Genomic DNA, 23,889 nt, shown 5'->3' with positions numbered 1-23,889 from the left:
ATCGATGGCTGAACTTGAGCTGAATTCTCTTCCTTCTGCTCCTCACGACCTCTTTGTTTGCTTTGTTTCACCATGATTTTGGTCTTAACCTACATTAAAAGCAGGTAGCGGAAAGCAAGCTTCTGTTCCTCTGTGCAATGCGCCGGTGTTTCGGTTTAATGAGTGACTGTGTTATCTGATGACTTTCCTTAATTTATTCCTTTCTATATATTTACTCCCGTATTTATTTATTAGTTTTATACAGTATAGAATCAATACAACTCAGCAACATGCAATATCTTACTGTTTTTATAGGTCAAGCAAATATATGTGTCTGCACAGTCAGGATTGCTATTTTATTTCGTTGTGCAATGACCATAAAGGACTTCTTTTTTATTCTGCATGTCTGATCGTGTTCCTCAGCAATAACTTTAACGAGTACAGAGTTATCAAAACTGACAGACACGACGGCCGGAACTATAAAATTAAGAACCATTTCATAATGAACTGTAATTATCCTCCAAGGAGCTTGATTATAAGCCTATAGATTCATACTGTGCCGATCACAACGACAATGAATGATCAGCCTGTCAAAAACAGAAGATGGAGAGAGAGAGAGAGAGGTTAGTAATAAGAGGCTGCAGCGATACATTCACATACAGAGATATAGAAAGAAGTCATTGAGATTAAAATGGAAATAGGTAGGAGTGTGAGAGCCACCGGAGGAGGACGGAGAGTGTGAAAAGTGGGCGTGAATGAGGGCCGCGGATACAAGATAGAAGGTGAGAATGAATCGGGGCCAGACAGAGGGCACAAGGGGGCGATCAGCTCCCCGGACTGGATGTGTGAACAGGCGCTGGACAGATGATTAGCAGATGTCACCTCTCGATCTCGGCCCTGCGTGACGTGTTATCTGAATGAGACAATTAAAAGGCCTGTCACATTGGCTGCAGCAGGCAGAGGGAGAGGAATCACTCTGCTCCATTTAAGGCCCTGCTGCCACTGGAACGATGTGTTCTGAGATTGTAAACGATCAGCAGTGCCATGTATAATTTAAATCCAGTTATATACCCTGAGTTATCACTGGGAAACAAAAGATCCAGAGCGATTCACCTCACCGTTACTGCTTGTGATAATATCAATCAATCCAGTTTGCATTGACATCTTTACAGTGTCAGCCTGATAATGTGTTGTTGTTTCTGGGAGCTGGCAGGTTGCCTGGCCAGAGTGTTGCTTATAAAACAGGAGGTGTAGATGTATTAAAACCACAAAAGTCACTTCTTAAACCACCTCTGTCCTGTCTTAAACAAGCTGTCTTGCACCATCTATCTTGTTTGTATCGAGTGATTATGGTCAAAGCAAAGGAATCCTTAGTAAACAAATACATAGCTTTGTGCAACTGTTCAAATATTGAGGGTTGACATGCTATGGTATCATACTATAAACACTAGATTGTTGCAATATAAAGGGATCATGTGCATATCTAATCCGTCCAGACACTCAGAGGAGGGGACAGAATGTATCTGAAATAGTTTCTTTTGCATCTTGGGTGTCTTTCCTAATGATATAAAAGTATCTATCAGGCAAAATATGTTATTGCTCTTCAATGGAAAGAACCACCAACTGTTAATCAGTGGCTGAAAAGCCTCTCAAGCTGCCTGGCTGTGGAAAAGCTGACATATGCTACAAAAGGCCACCTACTGCATGGAGATGCTTTATGCACGACTGGGAGACCAAGTTACCAAACAACTCTGTACTTTCTGACGAAGAAATGTAGCTTATGCATGTCAAAAATTAACTAATGAACTATTTACATAGTGTTTTTGTTGTTGTTGTTGCTTGTTTGTTTCCGTAACATTGTGTGTATCTATATGCATTTATTACACGGCTGTGTTGGATACTCGATTCCTATTTGTCAATCACGGCGTTCTGCGGTCTGTTATTTCTTTATAGCAGACCGTTGCTATGGGCGCAGTTCTGATGTCAGACTCTGGCGGACCATTTTTGTGTTGAATTATTGATTTCTTCAGTAAGTAGCCGTGTAATAATGAACAGCTAGCGGGTCATGAAAGAAACCCCTTCAGGGCGATGAGAGACCCCTCCGCTCTGCGTGGGGTTCGGCAATGCCTTGTCGAGGTTTCTTTCACAACATGACCCGCTACAGGTAGCTGTACATTATCCCTTAATAATAGATTGTTTCACCTTTTGTGTCTCTATTTAGTGTGGTAAAATATGAAAACCATAAATATATAATCGACCATGAGGAGGTGTAGCTCATTACGTTTAACATTCAGACTACAAGCAGACATTTTAGGGAAACTAGAGCGATCGTTTATCTGAATTGTCGTCTGGAATTACACTTCCAACCCATAAAAATGACATTACAGGCTAAACTCGCGCTGGAATCACACGATGAAGCAATTAGGAGTTTAATCTCAGGCAAAAAAAATTTAAAACGCAGCACCGTTCCTCTTTGACTATATAATTAAGTGAGGTTTTTTCTGGCTAAAAGTGAACCCTACAGTAGCTTCCCTAACACACGATAATGATGGATGTGGTGATAATGGCGGTCCAGATCCCAATGGGAGTTATAAGGGGAAAAGCCAATAGGGGTTGTGAGGGGGGCAACACCAGTGAAAAAAGTAAAGTGCCAGTGTGCATTTAAAACAGGAGCGAGTGAGCAGAATGCATAATGTTGGCATAAACTCAAACAGGCTATTTGCTTATTCCACACCAGCCCTGCCATGATTTAATAAACTCCTTTTCAGATTAAAGCTGCTTCCTCATGTATGGGACACACATTACTGTAAGCAGTTGTTATATCAGCATCAAGGTGTTAAGAGGGGAAATATATCAGATAGAGGATGGAACATTACCCAGCAGTTATTTACATTTTGACTGCTATTAAAATGCTTCTGCAGACACAGACACGCACACATAGATGACAACATGGAAATTTACATACTGGATGATGCCTGGGAATGTAATTTTTCATTTAAGTGGTGTAAGGAGGGGGGAAGAGAGAAAAAAATAGCAATTAGTCTTTTTGAAAGCATGATTTATTGTTCATATTTAATCACATGGTGCTCGGCGGTGAATGGGCTGGGCTGCTTTCATGTGCAGTTCACTGGTTATCATGGGAATAGGGCTTGACTAATTGAATTGCCGTGTTGTGTGCGCTGTAACAGATCTTAATCAGGCGAGAGTGTCAGCACACAGACAGACAGCAGGCCCATACATCTCCAGGCCTGACATCTGATCGCTGGAGGAACAATTATAAACCGATGCACTGGAGCGCTTTAGTTGATAAAAAAAAAATATATAGCTGGTAAAAAAAACGTTGTTTGAGCTTTTAAGATTTTTTGTGTTTCCTGCTCATTTGCATCTAAATATTCCAATCAGGGTTTGAAGGGTTATTCAGATCCTCCATAATCAAGAAGCCTTTCAAGAAAAACAAGAGTTAGGTGTTGATATGGTACTCAGGATCACTTCAGGGGAATATACTCCGCATATAAATGCTATTTAACACAGAGCACTCTAACAGTCAAATCACAAGGGGGGTCACGCTAAGAGCTAATGCTTGAGCATAAATATGATTGGATGTGTGTGTTTGTTCACGTATATATACTAGGGCTGTCAAAGTTAACGCGATAATTAACAACACTAATTTCTTTAACACATTAATGCAATTGATCTTTTGGAGGTTGTAGCGGGCTCGGTTTTAAAGCTAGAAACTAGAAAACAAAGCAACAAAAGTAATACACTGGCAGCTGTTGTTGCCTGTTGGGCTCGAGTGTGCCATGTTATGATTTGAGCATATTTTTTTATGCTAAATGCAGTACCTGTGAGGGTTTTTGGACAATATTTGTCATTGTTTTGTGTTGTTAATTGATTTCCAATAATAAATATATACATACATTTGCATAAAGCAAGCATATTTGTCCACTCCCATGTTGATAAGAGTATTAAATACTTGACAAACCTCCCTTTAAGGTACATTTTGAACAGACAAAAAAAGTGTGATTAATTTGCGATTAATCACAATTAACTATGGACAACCATGTGATTAATCTCAATTAAATATTTTAATCAATTGACAGCCCTAGTTTTGATAAATGAATGCGTGGATGCAATTCAGTATCTGTGGAGTTACTGCATCAGTGATGGAGTAAATATTCAGATCTTGCACTTAAAAGGTACAGTGTGTAGGATTTGGTGACATCTAGCGGTGAGGTTGATGCTGAACCCTTTGCCAGGGCTCCTCGTTCTCTCACCTGGTAGTGGCATGAAGGGAGACGGGTGCCGGTCTGCATGAGAGCGGTTGCGGATCAGCAAAGTTTCAATTTGCTGGCATTATGTGACCAGGCATTATTAATCCACTTGACGAAGGTGGCTTCAACCACAGATGCTTTCCCCGTGCACATTTGGTTTTTATTCAGAGGAAATTACTGTCTTTTACCCGTTACGATATCGATCATCAGAGTAAAGTATAAAAACAAAACAAAAATTAAATTAACGTTAGTCTAACATTTAAAATGTTTTTCCATATTTTGTCATGTATGAACTGACCCAAAATGAACCCTGTAAGCGGACTGCTTGATTACTATAATATTTATGTTATATTCCATTTCTGCCAATAGATCCCCCTAAATGTTACACACTGTTCCTTTCAGTAACCACAGCGATGCCACAGAGTACAAATACTCCTGCAGATAGAGCCTCTTATTTTCTAATTTTCTCTGTTTTAAAAGTAAATTTCATTATGTATGAATTCACTGTTCTGATCCGCTCCCATCTTAATTGGCTGGTGATGATGCTGTTTGCTGGTAATACCGAATCAACACGTCTTTCATGTTCACCTGCTGTCTTAATTAATTCAGAATAATGCAGATAAACACCGCTCTGCTGCTCTCATTAAAAATAAAAGCATTCATTAAGCAGAATGGCCCTTTTAGAGTTAAGTTGTAACATTTTATTCTATTTTATTGTTATTTTATTATCATGGTTTTTATTTCACGCTGTTTTACTATTAGTATTGTTATTAAAGCTTTTAATTATATTCATTACTTTGCATTTCTGCTTTATTTGATAGTGAGAGACAGACAGGAAAGGCAGAGGAGAGAGAGAGAGAGGGGATGACATGCAGCAAAGGGCCATGGGTCGGACTCGAACCCGGGCCGCTGTGCTAAAGACTCAGCCTTAAAGGGATTGTTTGGGGTACCCACGAGTCCCCCCTTTACAGACATGCCCACTTTATGATAATCACATGTAGTTTGGGGCAAGTCATAGTCAAGTCAGCACACTGACACACTGACAGCTGTTGTTGCCTGTTGGGCTGCAGTTTGCCATGTTATGATTTGAGCATATTTTTTATGCTAAATGCAGTACCTGTGAGGGTTTCTGGACAATATTTATCATTGTTTTGTGTTGTTAATTGATTTACAATAATAAATATATACATACATTTGCATAAAGCAGCATATTTGTCCACTTCCATGTTGATAAGAGTATTAAATACTTGACAAATCTCCCTTTAAGGTACATTTAATTAATTTGCACATTTGATTAATTTGCCATTAATCACGATTAAATATTTGAATCAAATGACAGCCCTATAAAATACATAACATTTCCTTCTGAAATGTAGTTGGGTAAAAATATAAAGAAGCAAAAATGGAAATACTGAAGAGCAAGAACCATAAAAATACTCAGTACTAGAGTAAATTAATTTATTTATCCAGCCTGCAGCTTTCCCACAATCTTTCTCAGGAAAGTGTGGGAATATCCACCTCAACTAGATGGATTTCATTCAACCCTGGACTCCCTGCTACTGATCCAGCTGAAACACCATTACTCTGCCTTTATCACCACTCTCTCCACTCACACCGGCCTCACCGCTCCGAAAATGTTACCTATCTGTCCATCTCTGGCTGGATTTAAAATTGCCTTAGCTATCTATCTTCTACGGAGGTGTAAAAAGTATTCACCGTGCAGCTCCAGTGAGAGTAAAACACCCGCCCGTTGCCAAAATCCCTGACAATAACAAAACACCCACTGCGTTAGCTGCACTGATGAGAGGAGCAAAGCTTTCCGGCGCCGTGCATCACGGCTCTGTGAAACCTGTATTCAAAACACAGCCTTTGTCCTGCTGAATCTCCCTGTGAAATGTGAGGTGTATTTGTTGAGGAGGTGGGTGTCCCTGGCAATGGAGGGCTCCATATGTTCCACATTTGTTTACCCAGTCATTACAGGCCTCTCCACCCTGTGTGACTGCACTGTTGTCTTAGCATGAGCCTGGCTGTCAACCTCCCCCCACCCCTCCTTCCTTTCTTCTTCTTCATCTCCATCGTCACGGGAACAGCAGCCACAGGGGAGAGCCGGGTCCACAGGAAATTAGGAGTGTGACAAGATAAGACCCAGCGTTCATCTGATACTGTTCCCTGGCAACCAGCAAGAGCAGCGGAGAATAACAAAAAAAACAGCACAATGTGTAGGAAAAGGTACGTGTCATTAAATTCACCTACGGACTGCGAATGCATCACGACAAACCGAGCCACCGACACTCTTACTTTCCTATAACTCATACATAAGTAACTCTATCTATCTAGTTGCCTGCGGTGACTGTCTGGCTGTTGAGATATTTTACTATCCCAGAATGATGTGTGACTGTATCTCACATTGTGCTTTATTGCTTTCCACATCAGTATGTGCTGAAAAAGTCTTATTAAAGCAGCTTTCCCAACCAAGAGAGTCACAATAAAACTCAGAAAAAAACTTCCTCAGTTACACGAAATCTGCTGGTTCTAATCGAATGGAAGATAATGAAAAAGTGTCAGATGTAAAATGGAGCGAGTACAAATGAATCAACTTCTGACACCGAGCACGCTGTGAGCAGGACTGAGCATTTCACAGGTCTGTGTTGTGGCTCCACAGATGTCAGCAGTTTGGACGTCGGGCGGCAAATTGACCGCCAATTTCTGTGTCTGCCATCTTATCACATTCAATCTAAATCGCCCCGATGTGATGAATCCTGCTCTTTCAACCGTCTCTGCAGATTAAAATGAACACATTTTCACAAAGCACTGCTCGCCCGATGGCAGAGAGCAGGAAAATGTTTTCATTAATGTCATGATTCGGCTGCTTACATAAACTCCTGTCTTTTTTGTTCCTCGTATTTCAGGTTCACTGTGAGTCACAGTCCAGCTCCAGTCCAGCAGTTAGACCATCCAAACCCACGCAGTGTGCATGCATCCCCTCACTGTTCAACCACTGAGCGTTCACCGCCTCAGTACTCCCTCACATACACACACACACACACACACAGCAAGAAAAAGGTGATGTGTGTGCAAGGATAGCAACAGTTAAAGGGACTCTATGTAAGAATTAGGGATGTGCATTACAAGCAAAAATACTACTGGAAAATCATTTGGAGTTATTCGATTATTATGGTGTGATTGCACATAAAGTCGGAAGTCGGAAGACACAGTTGAAAGTTTTCAGTTACATTTACTGTTTGGAACGAATAAACACACACTTCAAAAACACTCCAGTTGCAAATTTGTGCAAATAACACAAGGCGAAAAGAGCCTCCAGAGCCCTGTGACGGTCCTCAGTATTTTAACATCCTGGCTACAGCACTGATGTACTGGTAGTAAACAAGCCAATTTTAAGGCCCAATGCTTTTCTTTTAACCAGTTTACACCAAAAACAATAGCGTGATTTTTCAAAAGGAAAGGATTGGATGCTCTAAACTGATCTCACCCAGATCTTATGACCCCACACAACCGCAAATTGTTGCTTCCTGCTACAAGATGAATGTGGGCCTCTTGAAACGCCACGGTTTAAGGCACCAGTTGAGGTTGAGTGGTTGACATCTACCATCTTATCTACGGCCAGCGTTGCTTGACGTTGATCGACCGACTGGAAAAACTGCAGTCAATCAGATTTTTGTAGGCTGGATCAAACACGAGCGTGTCGTGTTTCTGAGCCAGAGCCAGAAGAAAAGAAAGACTGCCACAAAAATGTCAACAAGCGTGCAAAAGTAGGTATTAAATTAGCATATTTCTTCAATTTGTGTCTACTAAAACAACAGTGTAGATGGGTACATAAGTCACTACTGATTGGCCGGTGTGAAATACCGGCTCTGAGTCACTCTCAGTAAGTAAGAATGATTTTGAAATACATTTTCATATCAACACCTGTACATTTCTGGATTTTCCGTTATAAAAAAAAGGAAAATAATGAGCTGTATTCATCTGGGACCGTCTACTTCCTCATGTTGTCAGTCAGTTTTAGCAGCAACACATCCCACACAGACACAACAACACATGTAACTCATCCCTCATCTGGTCTCACAGTTTGTCCATTACACTCTGATAATGGTCATCAAGCCCCCGCAGGCACTCTGCAACCCCTCCATCCTCAGGCTCAGCCATCAATCTGCTCTCCATCACAGCTTCAGATTCACTTTGATCCACCTGCTGACCTACACCATTACTGCTGAGGTCACATCTCCACAGCTTCACTGACTTCATTAAACATTATGCGCTCTCACATACGATTCATTGATTTACTGCCTCTCCTTCAGAGAATTAAGAGAAAAGTCTTCTTCAATTTCAGTCAGTCAACTCCAGCAGTGGAAGAAGTATTCAGATCCTTTACTTCAGTAAAAGTACTAACACCACAATATGAAAACACTCTACTACAAGTAAAAGTCCCGCATTCAAAACCGTACTTATGTATTATCAGCAACATTTACTCTAAGTATCACAATTAGTAGTAGTATTCATTATGCACTAAAATGTTCCCTGTCAATGTTTTATGATTATATCTGATATTTCTGGATTTATATTACTGCTGCATTAATGTGTATGTTACATTTTGCTGCTGTAAATGATTACGGTTGTGCTAATTTTAACTACTTTATATACTGTTTGGTAGTTTAATCTCCAGCAATGCTTCATATGTTTGTAGCCTCGCTGTCCTGTGAGAACCATATACGTAACACTAAAAAGTCAACTTTTCATGAGCTCAGAAAAACAGCCCTGTTTCCAGCTTTGTGACGATGCATTTAGAAGAATATCTTTATTGTCATTGTACAAGTACAATGAGATTAAGTTAGCAACTTCCATATCGATGCTAGAGGGAAGGGACCTAAAAAAAACCTAGGGAATCGATTGGTACCGACCATGTCATGTTTAAAATGTGAAATAACGCTCCAAAGTTATACGCTAAATTTTGGTGAGGAAAATCTAGCATGGCCATTTTCAAAGGGGTCCCTTGACCTCTGACCTCAAGATATGTGAGTGAAAACTGAGATGAACACAGTGAAAACTATCTTTTTTAGATTAAACAGATGTTAACAAACTACATAATTTGCAGTTGAAAAATGGTAATAAATCGCAATAAATCTTATCGCAATAGTATCGTGATAATATTGTGTCTTGGGGCCTCTGGTGAGTCCCACCCCTATTAAGTACTTGAGTAAATGAACTTAGTTACTTCTACCAGATGTCAACTCGACTTTGAACATGTGTGAGAGACCGAATTTGTTCTCGTTGTTGTTGCTGCTGTGATTTGTCAAAATAAGAGTCCACTAAAAGCAACCTGGAGGGCCGATGCAAATTGGTGTCTCAGCCGGGCCGAGGGCTGTGTGTTTATGTGCCTCCGTATTCAGCACAGATGGTTGACGAGCAACCAAAACCAGATAACCAGCATCCGTAAAAAAATCTGTGCCAGGTGTCATTTTTAATTACGACACAACGACGAGCTGAAGAATCCATCGCTGAAAGGCAGCGAGAGACGGGTGATTTTTTTTCTAGTTAGTGGACATGCTGAGGAAAGTGAGCATCTGTTCACATACATGGGCTGCCATAAACAACTATTTCTGGATGTGTTTTTATACGTGCAGGATGGAGGAAGTAGGACATCACCATGATTATCAAAGGCTCGAATGAGCTTGTATACACTACAATTTATTTTGTTAATAATACAGAAGAAGTCATGCAGCCACTTCTTGTTCTCATCAATATTTCTATTAAAGCAGGTGAAAGAGCATATTTGTCTCTTTTTTCAACATTTTGATCTCTGACCTTCTAACGGAAAATGTTTTTGACTATTAAATTGATCGGCGGTGACAGCGGGAGAGCCTCTTAGTGGAGAAGGAGAGACAGACATTGCAGGTGCACTTAGGTAAAAAAAAGGGACAGGAGTTACTGAAAATAGATCACAAACACACTCAAACTAAACAGAAACACTGACCTTCAGTGTGCCTCTCAAGACAACAGAGCCTCCCAGTTGGGAACCAATAAGGAAAATGTGACATAAACGATCAGACAGCGAGACATTTAGATTTTACATTTAACATTTCCTCTCGCCATCACGGTGACAGCAGGAGCATTTAGGAGAGCGGCTGCCAATGTTTGCCATTCAAAGTTCAATAGCTTTTATATGCAATTTTAGATTGCGAGTGTGACTAACACCAGCTATCATCTCTTCTGTCGTCAGCAAAACAAAACAAATCTGAGCATGAAAAAGGGATGTGAGGAACTCTTTCTACACAGTGTGCTGTCACTACATATCAAGAATATTCAAGAGGAAATGAAAAACACAACCGCTTCATCACAGCTTCATAAAAGTGTTATAATAAGCAGATACTGAATATATTTGTTATTGTTTAATAGTGTGGGAAAAACAGGTATTTAATAAATGAAGATTATGCTAAAAGAGATAAATATATAACCAGCTCTCAGGCTGCTTTCCATTATGAATCACTTGGTACAAGTGGAGAGATAAAGGAAGTTATAGTCACAGAGATATCCTGTATTTGATGGCCTTACTACAAATTGAAAAGCAAGATAACATTAAACAGGGCAGCTGGGAGAGAGATAAGTGCTGAGTGTTCTGGCGACAAGCCCTCATCGTCTTCCTCTGCCAGCCCAGTTTGAGTTTCTTAAACCAGACGTCTTGTGTTCAGCAGGGAGTCAGGCTCACCGATGGGTGCTGCCACTACAGCTCCGTCACTTAAAAGCTACCCGTCAGTCCACATTACGTATTAGATCTTCTTCTCCACATGAAGCCTCGTCACACACATCCTGTTTCTCTTTCTACTCCCTCCATTCCTTCAGTGTTTAAACACCCAGGTTCAGGCTCTTGTTTTAGCCAGTAATATATATGCTACTGCCCTTGAGCAAGGCACTGTGCAAGCATTTAAAGTCATTACATACAGTATGGGTAAGGTTAGGGAAAGATCACAGCTTTGGCAAATAAACTATGGTTAAGGTATAGTTAAGGTTTGGCACCTAGTGGTGGAAGAAGTACTCAGATCTCAGCATAGATCTCAGAATACACTGTATATAAGAAGTGGACGTAGTCACAATGACGTCACCCATTTGTTTGTGGACTACAGTTTTGAAGCCTTGACCATCTTGTTTTTTTTGCAACCTGTGACACGAGAGGGTGGAGCTAAGTACAAAGCGGTATGACCAGCGGAGCAGCGAAGCGGGCTGAAGGAGTTTCTGGTGAACCTGCATGATTTTGGACCCGGTGGCACCGATGACAAGCATTAAGAATAGCTATATAGAAATAAACAATATCTTCGCTGATGGTCTGATTTACTTATGTAGGTCATATAGAGGCATCAGTATTAAAGTGAGACTGTTTCATAACCACTTAAAAACTCTTTGTAGTAACTTACAGTGAAAGTAGCAATACCACTGTCTGTGTAGAAATACTCCGCTCCAAGAAAAAGTCTTGCATTAAAATGTTTACCCAAGCAAAAGACTAAAAGTACTGGCATCAAAATATATCTAATTTACCAAAAGGAAAAGTAGTCATTATGTAGAAAAATGGGCATTTTTCTACATAATGACAACTTTTACCTTCATAATGTTATATTATAATATCAGAATATTATCACTGATCCATTATTGTGTGAGCAGCATTTTAATTGTGCATAATAAAGTACAAATATAAAGTATAAAGCAGCATAAAATACAACACACTACTCACGTAAATTACAAATACCTCAAAATTGTACTAAGTAAATGTACTTATGCGTACCTGAACACATTTCCTAGTGATTATGCATACGTTGTAGACAAGGAGAATAAATGCATGCACACTTGCACATACTCCTCCCCTGCTCACCCCAGCAGTCACGTGTTCATTGCTTTCATACAACCCCTGACCTCAACATTAGTATGTGAAAGTCAGTACACTTAGCGTGTCCACAGGCAGGCAGGCAGGCAGACAGGCTGTCAACTCCCATCAGCCATGCTGCTCAGCTGTGATTCAGCAGCTGGATGTGCATCCAGGGGGGTAAAGAAGAGAGGGAGGTGGGGGAAGGCGAGCCTGATGTTGGGTACATGCAAGGGCTGGCCCTCTGTCAACCTCAGTCATCCAGAGCCCTTCCTGGGCTTCCCACCGGGCCTTTAGGACGTCAGGATGACGGGATGACAAGGAGACATGAAGTCACAGGCAAACAGGTTAATGGAGGCCCAGATTTAACAGGAACGCTCAGTCACCTCCCCGTCGGACCCTGCTGACTTTTACTAATCACATAAAGTCGATCATGCAATGCCCGATTCTGCACCGCCGTCATCATAACACCTTTTGAGGCTACAACGTGCGTGTGTAGTTTACTGTACATAGTTATAACTCAAGGCTGTGTGATTAAAACATTACTCTGTCTCTCCTTTCCGTTTGACAAGGTTTCACTCTGACGTCTGAGGTCCTGTGAGTCACACCAGAGCCCGCTGGATTGATGGCAAAATGACATGAATGCAAGATTTGACTCAACAAATATACTGCATAGAAAGTAGAAGGGTTTCTCTTCGTGGAGGAATTCATAGGAGTTATTGATGGGTACTTCATGCCAAATGGAAAGAGATGCTTTCAATTTCGATAAAGTTAATATCTGGTTGTCAGCTTGTTACTTATCGCAGGTATAACCCTTCACACGGATGAGAAAGAGGAACGACAAATATCTGTGGCAGTTTCACAAACCCAACAAAATGAAAGCTCTTAAATTGTATTTATAGTGACAGCAACATGGCTGCCAGGTATAGCTGCCTTTCTACATCCTTCTCTCTGCTTCTTGTTTTGTCAGCAAGTCTGTCTTTTTAGTTTCCTGCTTGTCTGCCATCTATGGAAACCTAGATTTAACTTCAACATAATATACAACATCCTCTGTTCTAGAGAAACAACTAGAAATATATTAGGGGTGTATAATATCTATAATAAACATGCACAATATAAAAATATCTAGCCTGGGTCAACAACTCTAAATTGCTGCCCACCATCTCCGATTCATTTAGGGATTCAAATAAGTATGGTGCTCATTTCAACACTCCTTGAAATTTAATTAGTAATTCAAAAGTCTCATTTTTCTTAAGTACCCTAAGTTTCACGCCAAAAACTTAATTTTACAACATTACATTTGAACACCATGATAACGTTATAAATTACCTTCACCCAATGGTCACTTTACTGAGCAGAGTTTGAACACCTCATAATTATAACTCAATGGCACCTCCGTTAATGTCAGTAGCTCTGCTATTTATCCAAGCAGGACTGTGCTGCCCACCAGCTTCCAACAAGTAACGTTACTAACTCTCCTCCTGCTGATTTCAACACAGATTTGTTGTTCACAGTGTCGAATTATCAGGGAAAAATAGGGTGCATCTCCTCAGGTTTAGTAGCGCCATGCTTTTGAGTGCTTTTTTTCTCTCCGCTGAGTCTCCGGTCCAAAACAAACTGAACCATGATACAGCGTGTGTATGCATATGGAAACATCAATAAGAGGATTCGATAGTCACGGAGGCATGAGATGCCATGGAAACGGACAGCTACGGTTCTATATTCCCATCCCCAGCGTTTTCCCTGTCTGCCAAAGTAGCGGATGGTCTGACGATTATACCCGCCACAAGCAATTTACCCGCATTTGGCGGGTGGTGGTTACGAATTTCAGACACTGCATCAAATTTTCTAGATGTCTGAAGTATCATTTAGCCACATTTCCCCAACAAAACTGAAGTGTTACCTGGAAATTACACTACAATAACACTACAGTGCAATATAGGCACTACAACAACTACATGCCCTTTGCACAGTATAAAGCCAGTTCTGCGTAAAGTGTCTCTATAAACCTCCAGAAATGTAGTCAATAAGCTCTTTACTGCTGTGGTCAGTAGAGGAGAGGGGATGCTTCTGCTGCCATGTAGGAAACACTAACACTCATCCACGGTGGATGTGGTCTCACTGATCGTCTCTCACTCTCTCCCCTGCTGGTTTAATTACTGCAACCCCAAGGATTATTTGTGTGGTGGTGGAAAAATGTACACTCAGTGGGGAGTTTAAACAAGATTAAACCCTTGACAGAGCTCCCCAAAACCAGTCGGATGTAGAAGTGTTTGTTTGTAATGAACTTTTCTGATCATTTCGCAGTGTGACTCACCACCCAGTATAAGTATAAAGGGAATGATACGTTTCCTCTGTAAATACACGACACTTCAAACGTCATAGCACAGATATTTTCTCAGCTGTCATCATATGGAGCATTAACCAGGGCTGATGCACGTGAAATGCTCAGCTGAGAGGAGAAAACTCCACGTGTGACGCCCATTAAAACACATTCATCTAATGCTACCCGGCCACATGAAAGAGATTCTGATATTGACTTTAAGATTCAGACACTCAGCTCCTCTTGTATTAGCATCAGCAAAGTCGTTTCATCTGCAGATTTCAATGAGGTATTCAGCCCATCCAAGAAAACGTGAGACCGATATCTTTGATGATGTTTAGAAATTCAAGGACTGTAAAGCGAGGTAGACATTTTATATAGGCAAGGCCGCTTCAAAACACTTTGCATAAGCGCGTCAGGCAAAAACATCGTGGTGCGCCTGCATGAAGCCGGGCTGTCTGCTTCCAAATGGGTTATCAAATGTGATTCACAGATAAATGTGATCTGTCTCTCAAAGACAGCAGCCTACATGAAACTAGCACGACATGAGATATGAATTCCCCCTCCCCTCTCACAGTCCAACAACTAACTACCTAAGTAGCCCTACCACATCTACTGGCATCAAAACAAGAAGGAAGTGGTAAAGTAGTAAAGCCCACCTCTTCCAAGAGATAGTAACTACTGGAAATGATTTGAGGAAGTTTTGTATTTGTAAAACCAGCAAACCATAAATATTATATGACATATATGATCAAAGGAGGAAAAGAAAATCCTGCGTGTCAACGGTTCGGGTAAACAGAACTCAGCCACTATTTGAGAATGTATGTGCACGTTATAAAATCTTTCCGCAGCCTTCACTGCCTCAACATACTGTCATGCAGATGAGCAGAATGTGTGCAGAAATATAAACACCATTTCCATCAGATTCTCAGCAAGTTTGACAATAAACAATACGTCAAGTAAACAGTGTAGAGAGAAGTGAGAGAAGTGTCTGTATGTGTGCGTCACCAGGCATCACCTCACGAGGTGAAAGGTTCACTGAGGCTACATGGTGATTGTGCATATATTAATCATGCCTTTTAGTGCCTGTCTACTTCCACCTGGAGAATTCAGCTTCAGCACCATGCACACACAAGCACACACACTTTCTCCGCATTTTCCAGCTACTTGAAAGCAACATTTAATTTATGCAACAATCTGAATGGAACAATGAAGCGGCGGTTAAGCTTTTAAGTCTTCATTTGTCAACACTGTCGATGTGCTGAGAACATCAAATCATTTATTCCTACACATATGCATCTCTCTCTCTCTCTCTCTTTCTCTTTCTCTTTCTCTTTCTCTTTCTCTCTCTGTCTGTCTTTTGTTGTTTCATCTATTTGTCTTTTTCCCACATCCCCACCCTGCTCTCTGTTTAGATCAGGCTGCTCTTTGCTTTCACGTTGTCACTTTCATAACAAAACTACAGTGTTATTATTCACTGTAGCAGTCAATATTTTATTTCTGTCTTTTGAAAATACATAAAATACATTTCCTGGGAAGCATCAGATCAGTGGCTGAGAAGAAAACCCTCTAATCTAAGAATCTGATTCGAATCCTGATGAAATGAGTCACCAGGAAACCAAGCTCTTTGACATCGAAGGCGGCCAACACGATGCACGATTTCAGATTGAATGAATCTAATCTGACAGTTAATCTAATTCAATACATCTAAAGCAAAACAATAATCTGCCATGTTCAATGACTGTTAACAGAATACTATTGAAGAAATAAACCCTGCGTAATTGAACTGTGTTTATTTTAATTACTTGCCAACACTTTGAGGGAGTCCTTTGTATCAGCAGACAAACATTAGACACCAATAATTGAGTGAATTCTGTTGGTCGGTTAGATAATTGTACTTTAGGGGACCGGAGATGTTTCAGAGAAATTGATTTCTTTTTGTGGCACTCTTAGATGAAAATTTAATGATTCCCTTGAGGAAACTGGGCTGTTACTGCAGAAAAGAAAATTTATGGTGTGAATAAGAATTGACTGAATGGGGTGAAGAGGACGGAAATTAAATGCAATTTAAATCACAGCGTGTGACAAAACAACAGCAGTAAGACACGATAAGGCAAAAAACAAGATGAAAATATGCATATCAAAAGTCTGCATTAAGTGTGAAAAATATTCATACCATTTCTAAATAAAGTAGAGAAAAGTTGTTTGATACTGGAGTAAATAAACACCAAGATAACGAGGCCTATTTCAAAATATTATGAATTGAGAAGAATGTGAATTCCATATCAAAAGAAAATTATGTGCATAAAGTATCACAGAAACTAAATGGGAAGCAAACAAACAAAATGGTGTACAATCTATCAGCTTTTAAGCCTGACTGAAATAACTGATTTTGTGCAAATCATGTATAATACACGATTTTAACGATTATTTTGTTTGCCATTTTTGCCTTTATTTGACAGAGGACAGTGTTGAAATGGGGGAGAAAGAGAGAGAGAGGGGTGTGATATGCAATAAAGGTCCCGAGGCTAGAATTGAACCCGGGACGGTGCGGTTATATGGCATGCGCTGTAACCACTCAGCTCCCATGGTGCTCCAACATGCATTTTTTTAGCCACGCTATTTTTATTTTAATGATAATAAGACATAGGCCTATTTAAAGGTAGAGTCTGTGATTCTAGTTTTACACTTTTTGTCAAATTCAGCGATCTCCTCACGGTCCGCTAGCTGTCCGTTCTGCATGTGCGCACAAAAGAAATCTGGTATTCATGACCATCCCTGGCTCTGTAAAAAGGAAACCGAGTCACTAGGGCTGTACCGGATGTCCTTTTTTACAGTCAAAGTTTCTATTGGGGTTTTCAAATGAAACGAATGTTGAATGTCTGTTAATATAGGTGCGAGCCTTCCTTTGTGTGTGTGCAGCAGCCAGTGGGAGAGCAAACTGTTTTTAACCATAGTGAAAATATCTTTTTTGAAAGGCTAAACGGCAACAAATATGGAATGAAGCAGAATATTTCATTAGATAAAAACGTTGTGAATTTTGGAAATGATTATATCTATCCTTTTTCAATACATTTTGGACTGAGGACTGAGAGAAGCACACACGGTGTATTAATATACAGAACAAGCTTATAGATTATGCATTGTTTAAGGGCATAGAGAAAAAAAGATGAACAGAGACACCGACCGTGTTGTCACTTTTCATGTCAACACACACAAAGCACTTTGTCTCAGACAGACGAATTCTCAAGGCCGTTTTCATTTTGTTGTGAAGGCTGAACCTGCACTCTGCTGCCACACTGGAGACTACAATTGCCAGCTCTCTGAAGGTGGGATTTTTCGATCCTGCAAGCACTCGCTTCACCGGGAGGAAATTCAGCAGCATGCGCTCCTTCTGCACCAGCGGCACTGCCATTCATTTTATAGCCACATGGCTGAAATGTGACCTTTTCATTTTTCCCCCCTCAGACTGCCTGAGTCCGCCACTTAACACGGGCCTGAGTCTTGTTCTGATACTGTATCTGCCAGATTTAAAGTGCTGAAAGCACAAAGGTCAAGGTTTCAAGATATTTGACCAAAACAAGTTTAGTAAAACCACTGAGAATTTGCCATTTCCTTTGAAAGAAAAGGTCAGTTACCTGACTTCTGCACCTTTACACAAATGCACACAGGAGAGAGAAGGCCATTCGCTTCATAACTACATCCAACTCACATAATTAGGTTGTGGATTCGGCTTCATGTGGTCATCCAACTGAACAAACGAGTGAATATGAATGTATTATACCACAGAACTGGTAAACCGTATTGAGTTGAGTGGAGCTGAGAACAGAAATCAGCAGCACTGCTTCACTTCACACGGAAGGAAGCAGGTCATCCGGGGCGATCTGACCCAACCACATCAGAGAGGGTTTTACAGTAGCTGCCTTGTCTGACCAACGCATGCTGACAACAGCCTGCATGGAGATAATCCATGCACAGCAGGATGGGGCTGGAAAAGGTCAGCAACTATGATTAGTTTCTCACACTGCTTTGCCAAAGCACCTGCCACTGACTGGCCTGGACACAGAGGCAAACAGTCATGCTGATTCTCATCTGCTGTTCAATCTCAACCACACAAAATCGATGCCATAAATACAAAAATTGTGAAGCAAATGAATGAAAGGGGCGAACAGGGATTTGAATGTAGTTTAGGAAGTCTGTGTCTCTTCAAATATGCATGTTCAGTAAGAAATATAAGAAATATTCTTGGCTCAAAACAGCGCAATTAGCTCTTCAATTTTTATGCAAGCTACCCTTTGAAACCACCATCCTCTCTGGAGCTCCTCTCCATCTCTGTCTCGTAGAGCTCTTCTTTGGTGAGTCAGCCAGACATCAATACTTGATCAGGGTCCAAGGCGGCCTGCAGCTACCCAGCTCCACCAGCTGGTCGGGGCAGCGTGGAGTGGGATGGAAAACACGGGAACAAGCGCAGCTCACAGGCTCCTGAAGGCTGGCTGTGTCCAGAGAGCCGGCATGAAGCACTCGGCGGTGCACAGCCAGCCTCAGGTGGCACCGGGAGGGCATGACAAGGATCCATCTTAAAATATCCCAAACACAACAACGTATAAATAAAACCGCTGCCTACCGAGCAGCTGAGGGATTGTGTGTTTCTAGAGAAGGTGTTGTTTGTTTGTCGAGTCCCGCGGGATCCTAAATGTGTTAAGTCCCATGTGAGACAATATGAGACAGCCCAGCATCTGGCACAGAAACTTCCCTCGTCCATTTCTGTCGGTCTCACCACGGAGCAAAGCCACAGTTCATCTCTGAGGAGACAGTCAGACCCGTCACGCTGTGACATCCTCTGAGAGAGCTTTGTCTTCAGGCAGCAGCCAGATGAAGCACTGAGGACGGCCTCCATTCTCATGCTAATAATTATAAAGACAATATGAATACCATTTAAATATTACATCATGAATAGATTTCATCGTCAGCCGTCAATGACAAGACAAAGAATTACCACTCAGATATTGGAGAGAGTGAGAGCATGTTTATTGCACAATTGTGGCAAGTATTCATTTTAATTTGGAAAGTTTAGAGTGTGCCAGAAAAACAATAAATCGCTTCAAATTGAAATTGCTTATTGGAATCAATGAAGGAAGAAGATTGAGATTCTTCAGTGAAGCAAGGCGAAATCCAACAATGTGAAAATACTGTTAACTTTTAAATTTACAGTAAAATATACTTAAGTATTAAAAGTAAATGTTCATATATTATCGGATTAGTATTACTGTTGCATTAATTTGTAATTATTTTAGGCTACATCCACACTAATACGTTTTTGTTTTAAAATGGATAACTTTTGCTACATTTATGCCCAGCGTCCACACTACGTCAGCGTTTCCAAGCCCCTAAAACGGAGACGTTTGAAAACACTGCTGACCCTGTTTTTAGTTTTAAAACTCCGGGGTTTTAGTCTGGACGGACAGAAACGGAGACCTTTGAAAACGATGACGCAGACACCCACGTTTGCCTCTTGATTGGGTCTTATCAGTCACAACGTGTCCAAACTTTCACGCTCACATATTAGCCAGTTTATATACTGTTTGTTAGTTTAATATATAGGAAAGCATTATACTTTATAAACTGATCTCTGGAAGTCTTAATCTGCAATGTAAATAGTAAAAATCAAAGTATAAATATAGTTAAATAAAGTGGAATAGAAGTATAAAGTAACAAAATAGAAATACTCAAGTATAAGTTTCTCAAAATTCTACTGAATAAAATGCTAATAAAAGTATAGTGAGGTTTGTTGGTTGGTACTTTCAGTGCCATACCATGATGAATACTGTTTGTCAGACGAGGTTTAGAAGGAAGAAAAGTATCTGAGTCTTGATGAGAAGAAGCAAAGCCGCGTTATGTAACTGTGATATATTTCCCAGACGCCTGGAAGAAACTGTTTTATTGAGGCTGAGAAATATAGAAGTATATCTAAAGCTTGTAAATCTGCGCAGACTAACTGACAACACAGAGAGAAATGTATAGAAACCTAAACAACACACTACTTGTGTGTGCATGCAGCAAATGTGAAGCATAATCCTGAGCTGTTTCTGTGTACAGTATGTGTTTATACAGACGTGCATGTGTACATGTAGATTCAGTGTTGTATAAACGTGGCTCAGACTCCTGGAAGAAAATCAGATAATTGCTGTGCAAATTGAAACAGCAAGCTGATGCTCGTTTGTGCTGCCAGTTCAGTTAGTGTTCTCTGATTGTGACGGGTACTTTCTATGAAACAATAACAAATCACGTCTTGACTGACTACAGTAGCAGTGTCCCACAGAGAGTCATTTGTGCCACAGTTGGACGGGGTGAATCCTTGAACCCTTCTGGCCTGAGGAGTCATGACAACGCAACACCAGTATGTCTGGAAGGATTCAACTCATTGTAGTATTTATAGTTCACCAGTCATCAAAGCCGTCCAACAGACGTACATGTCCAAGTCCAATTAGTCCCGCAGTGTGGTGAATTTCTCTCCCTTATAAACAGCATCCCAATTTAAAACAGAGGGACAGGCTTGGCAGAGCTGAGCGTTGTTTGTGCAGCGGACGTCCAAATGTGCGATCATCAAAGGATTTAAACAGATCTGAGAATTTGACTTGGAGCAAAGCTTTAAGCTACGATGGTAGGACTGCAGAGACAAGAGTCAGTGTGTCCGGGTAACTATGAGGAGATCGAGCCAACAATGCAGCGATAACCTTTAATCACCCGCACAGCCAGGGGGCGCACAGCTGAGGAAATGCATTTATATTCATCCTCAAAAGCCCACAATACTTCAGTCTTTCTCTTTGGCTACAAAACACTTACCAGGCAACGTCACGCCTTCCCAGAAATAATGTCCTGGCTAAATACTAAAATAACTGAAGTGCATCTAATCATCTTTTGTTTGCTGAGAAGGCAGAAACGCTTAGTTTTTAGTGGCAGCCTAATTAATGTTCACAACCTGTGCCTACAACCTGAAAATGAGATTCAGCAGAATACGTAATTTTTCAATGTTGTGACAAAAAAAAAAAAAAAGTTTAATTCATCTCAACTCATATTGGAGGGAAGGCAGCAATTAGACATCTCAAAACGTGGGGAAATAAAACCAAAACTACCTGGATGTCACAAGAAGTAAGAGGGAAAATGTGTTTTTTGGAAGGACAAGGCGAGGCCAGCCTGAAAACATGAATGTCTGTTACTGACTGACTGAGTCGCTAAGAGATGAAGTTACACCATCGGTCACTAATAGGGGTGTAATAAAATATTAGTTTTAAAGCTGGAGTGAAGGTACTGGTATCATATGAATTGACACTAGGAAACCTAAGGAATCCATTGGTACCAACCATGTCATACTTACGAAGGAGACAAATAACGATCCAAACTTGCGCTAAATTTTGGCGAGGAAAAACTGTGTGTGTGTGAGTGTGGCTCTCCGCCGCTGTCTGTCTGCGGTGAAACACATTGCACCATAGATGACAGCAAAACGCAAGAGACTCTCACACTGAGCTGAAATGAAACAAGTGCACATAAATTGGGTAAATAGCTTAAATAAACAGCCTCATTCTGCCTCATACTGTCATTTATGGTGTGTGGTGTTTCGCTGCGGGTCGAGGATCAGCCCCTGTACACACACACACATATACACACACACAACACACACACACACACACAGAGCTCAGTGGAGTGGAGGAGAGACGGACAGTGGAGAGCTGAAGGCGGCTGCATTCCTTGCGTTGCTGTGCATGAAAGCTTCACGAGTAAAAAGACCTGTGTGGCAGTAAAACAAGGGATCGGATCAGGCTCAATATAGCAGATACAGATCCCTTAAGAAATGCCCTGATAGGATCGAGACATCCCTGTAGTCTTTTTTTGGGGGGTGAACAAACTCTTTTGCAGATAGACTGGTAACCCTCCTTCTTTACTCATCCATGACCTCTTCCTATAGGATCTGTCCTCTACTACTTCATGTGATGAACCCTTGGGAGACTTCAAAATCTATCTCCATATCCCATGAGTCTCTGGGCTCAGCTTGCAAGAGCAATGCACTGTCAGAGTGGGAATCCCCTGAGAAACAACCTCCTCACTGGGACAGTTCGCTTACGAGAGAAACTACGCAGTGACAAACTGAACGTGTATGAGCTTTGACACAGCGCTACAACTAGAAACATCAAAGAAGAAATGATGTTTACCGCTTTTAAAGCATCACAGCTTTGCAGTAAAGAATACAGTTTTGGAAGAACTATAAACATGTAAGCCACACAGCCAGTCAAACACACAGGCAGAAGCAGGAAATTCCTGTCAAAGTGACATGCAGGCAGAGCTGCTCTCTGCTTCACTGCACGCTGTGCACCTGAGTCTCTGCCTCTCGCCTGGATGCTCTGCTGGAGAGATGGATCTTCCAGGAAAAGGCTGCAGCGAGATCAGATCGCTCATCCCTCCGAGGGGGGATGTACGTCTGATCTACCTTTTATTACCTCCCTAACACTGCCCACCTATGGACAACAACACACAAGACACAGTGACCCTGTCATGTGGGCTCTCATCCAAAACCCAAACCCACTGCTCTCCTGCAGGGCTCCTCTCCACCGAGCATTACAGTCAGATCAACAAGCTGTTGTTGATGCACATCGAGAGACGTCGCCGATGATCCGAGGAGATCAAAAGAGCGGGAGAAGGGCGGAGATGATGCAGTAGTGTATGTGCTTAAATCATTTCCGCAGACATCTAATCTGACTGCTCGTCCGTGTCTTCAGGTGTGTGTCACAACTACTTTGCTCCAACAAACAACAGCATAAAGTTGGAGGGCTGAAATACCCGAGCTGAGCAGCAGAGGATGAGAGGATGAGCCCGAGGACAGCTGAGAGGCCTTGCAGGCTTTTCCCTTCCTGTTTATGTGGCGTCTCTCTCATTACTGTGGTGAGCATGAGTCACCATGAATAGCTCAAATCACTGTGGGAATAAGTGCTGCATTATGTATTTGTCTATTAAGTATGTGTGGATGTATTTTGTGGAGATAAATTGCAATAATATGAAAAGAGGAAGGCTGCTGGTGTTTATTGATTTTTTTTTTTAGAGCTGAATTATAGCGGAGGAACAACCTAGCAAAGTCATTATGAAAAAAATCATTTGGTACACATCAATATGTGTGTTTGCTTCTCCATGCTAACCACCCCTGAGACCTGGAGAGAATACATAACACAGAAACTAATTGCTATGGGTGAACTGGTTTTGCAGTGTTTAACTCTACCAGCCATGAGAATGACAGCATTAGTTCAAATGAGGCCAACATCTAAACCAGTCGGTGTATCTTGGGGACTACAGAGCAATATTTTTAACCCAACCTCTATGAGGAAAACCATAACAAAAAGTCCTGCCATTGATTTCACACTATTTCAGTGACATTTCATCGACAGTTGCAGCAACAAAGGCGA

The 23,889-nt window shown here is 41.1% G+C and overlaps 1 long non-coding RNA gene across 2 annotated transcripts in view; it reads right to left on the bottom strand.

Moving 5' to 3' along the window:
• LOC141780829 (uncharacterized) overlaps positions 1-23,889 on the bottom strand; it is a 111,205-nt gene that overhangs the window by 65,171 nt on the left and 22,145 nt on the right. The gene's annotated exons all lie outside the window — the stretch shown is intronic.

Source organism: Sebastes fasciatus, chromosome 13, assembly GCF_043250625.1.
Source record: "Sebastes fasciatus isolate fSebFas1 chromosome 13, fSebFas1.pri, whole genome shotgun sequence".
Lineage (NCBI taxonomy): Eukaryota > Metazoa > Chordata > Actinopteri > Perciformes > Sebastidae > Sebastes > Sebastes fasciatus.
This window is presented reverse-complemented; position numbering and strand designations above follow the sequence as displayed.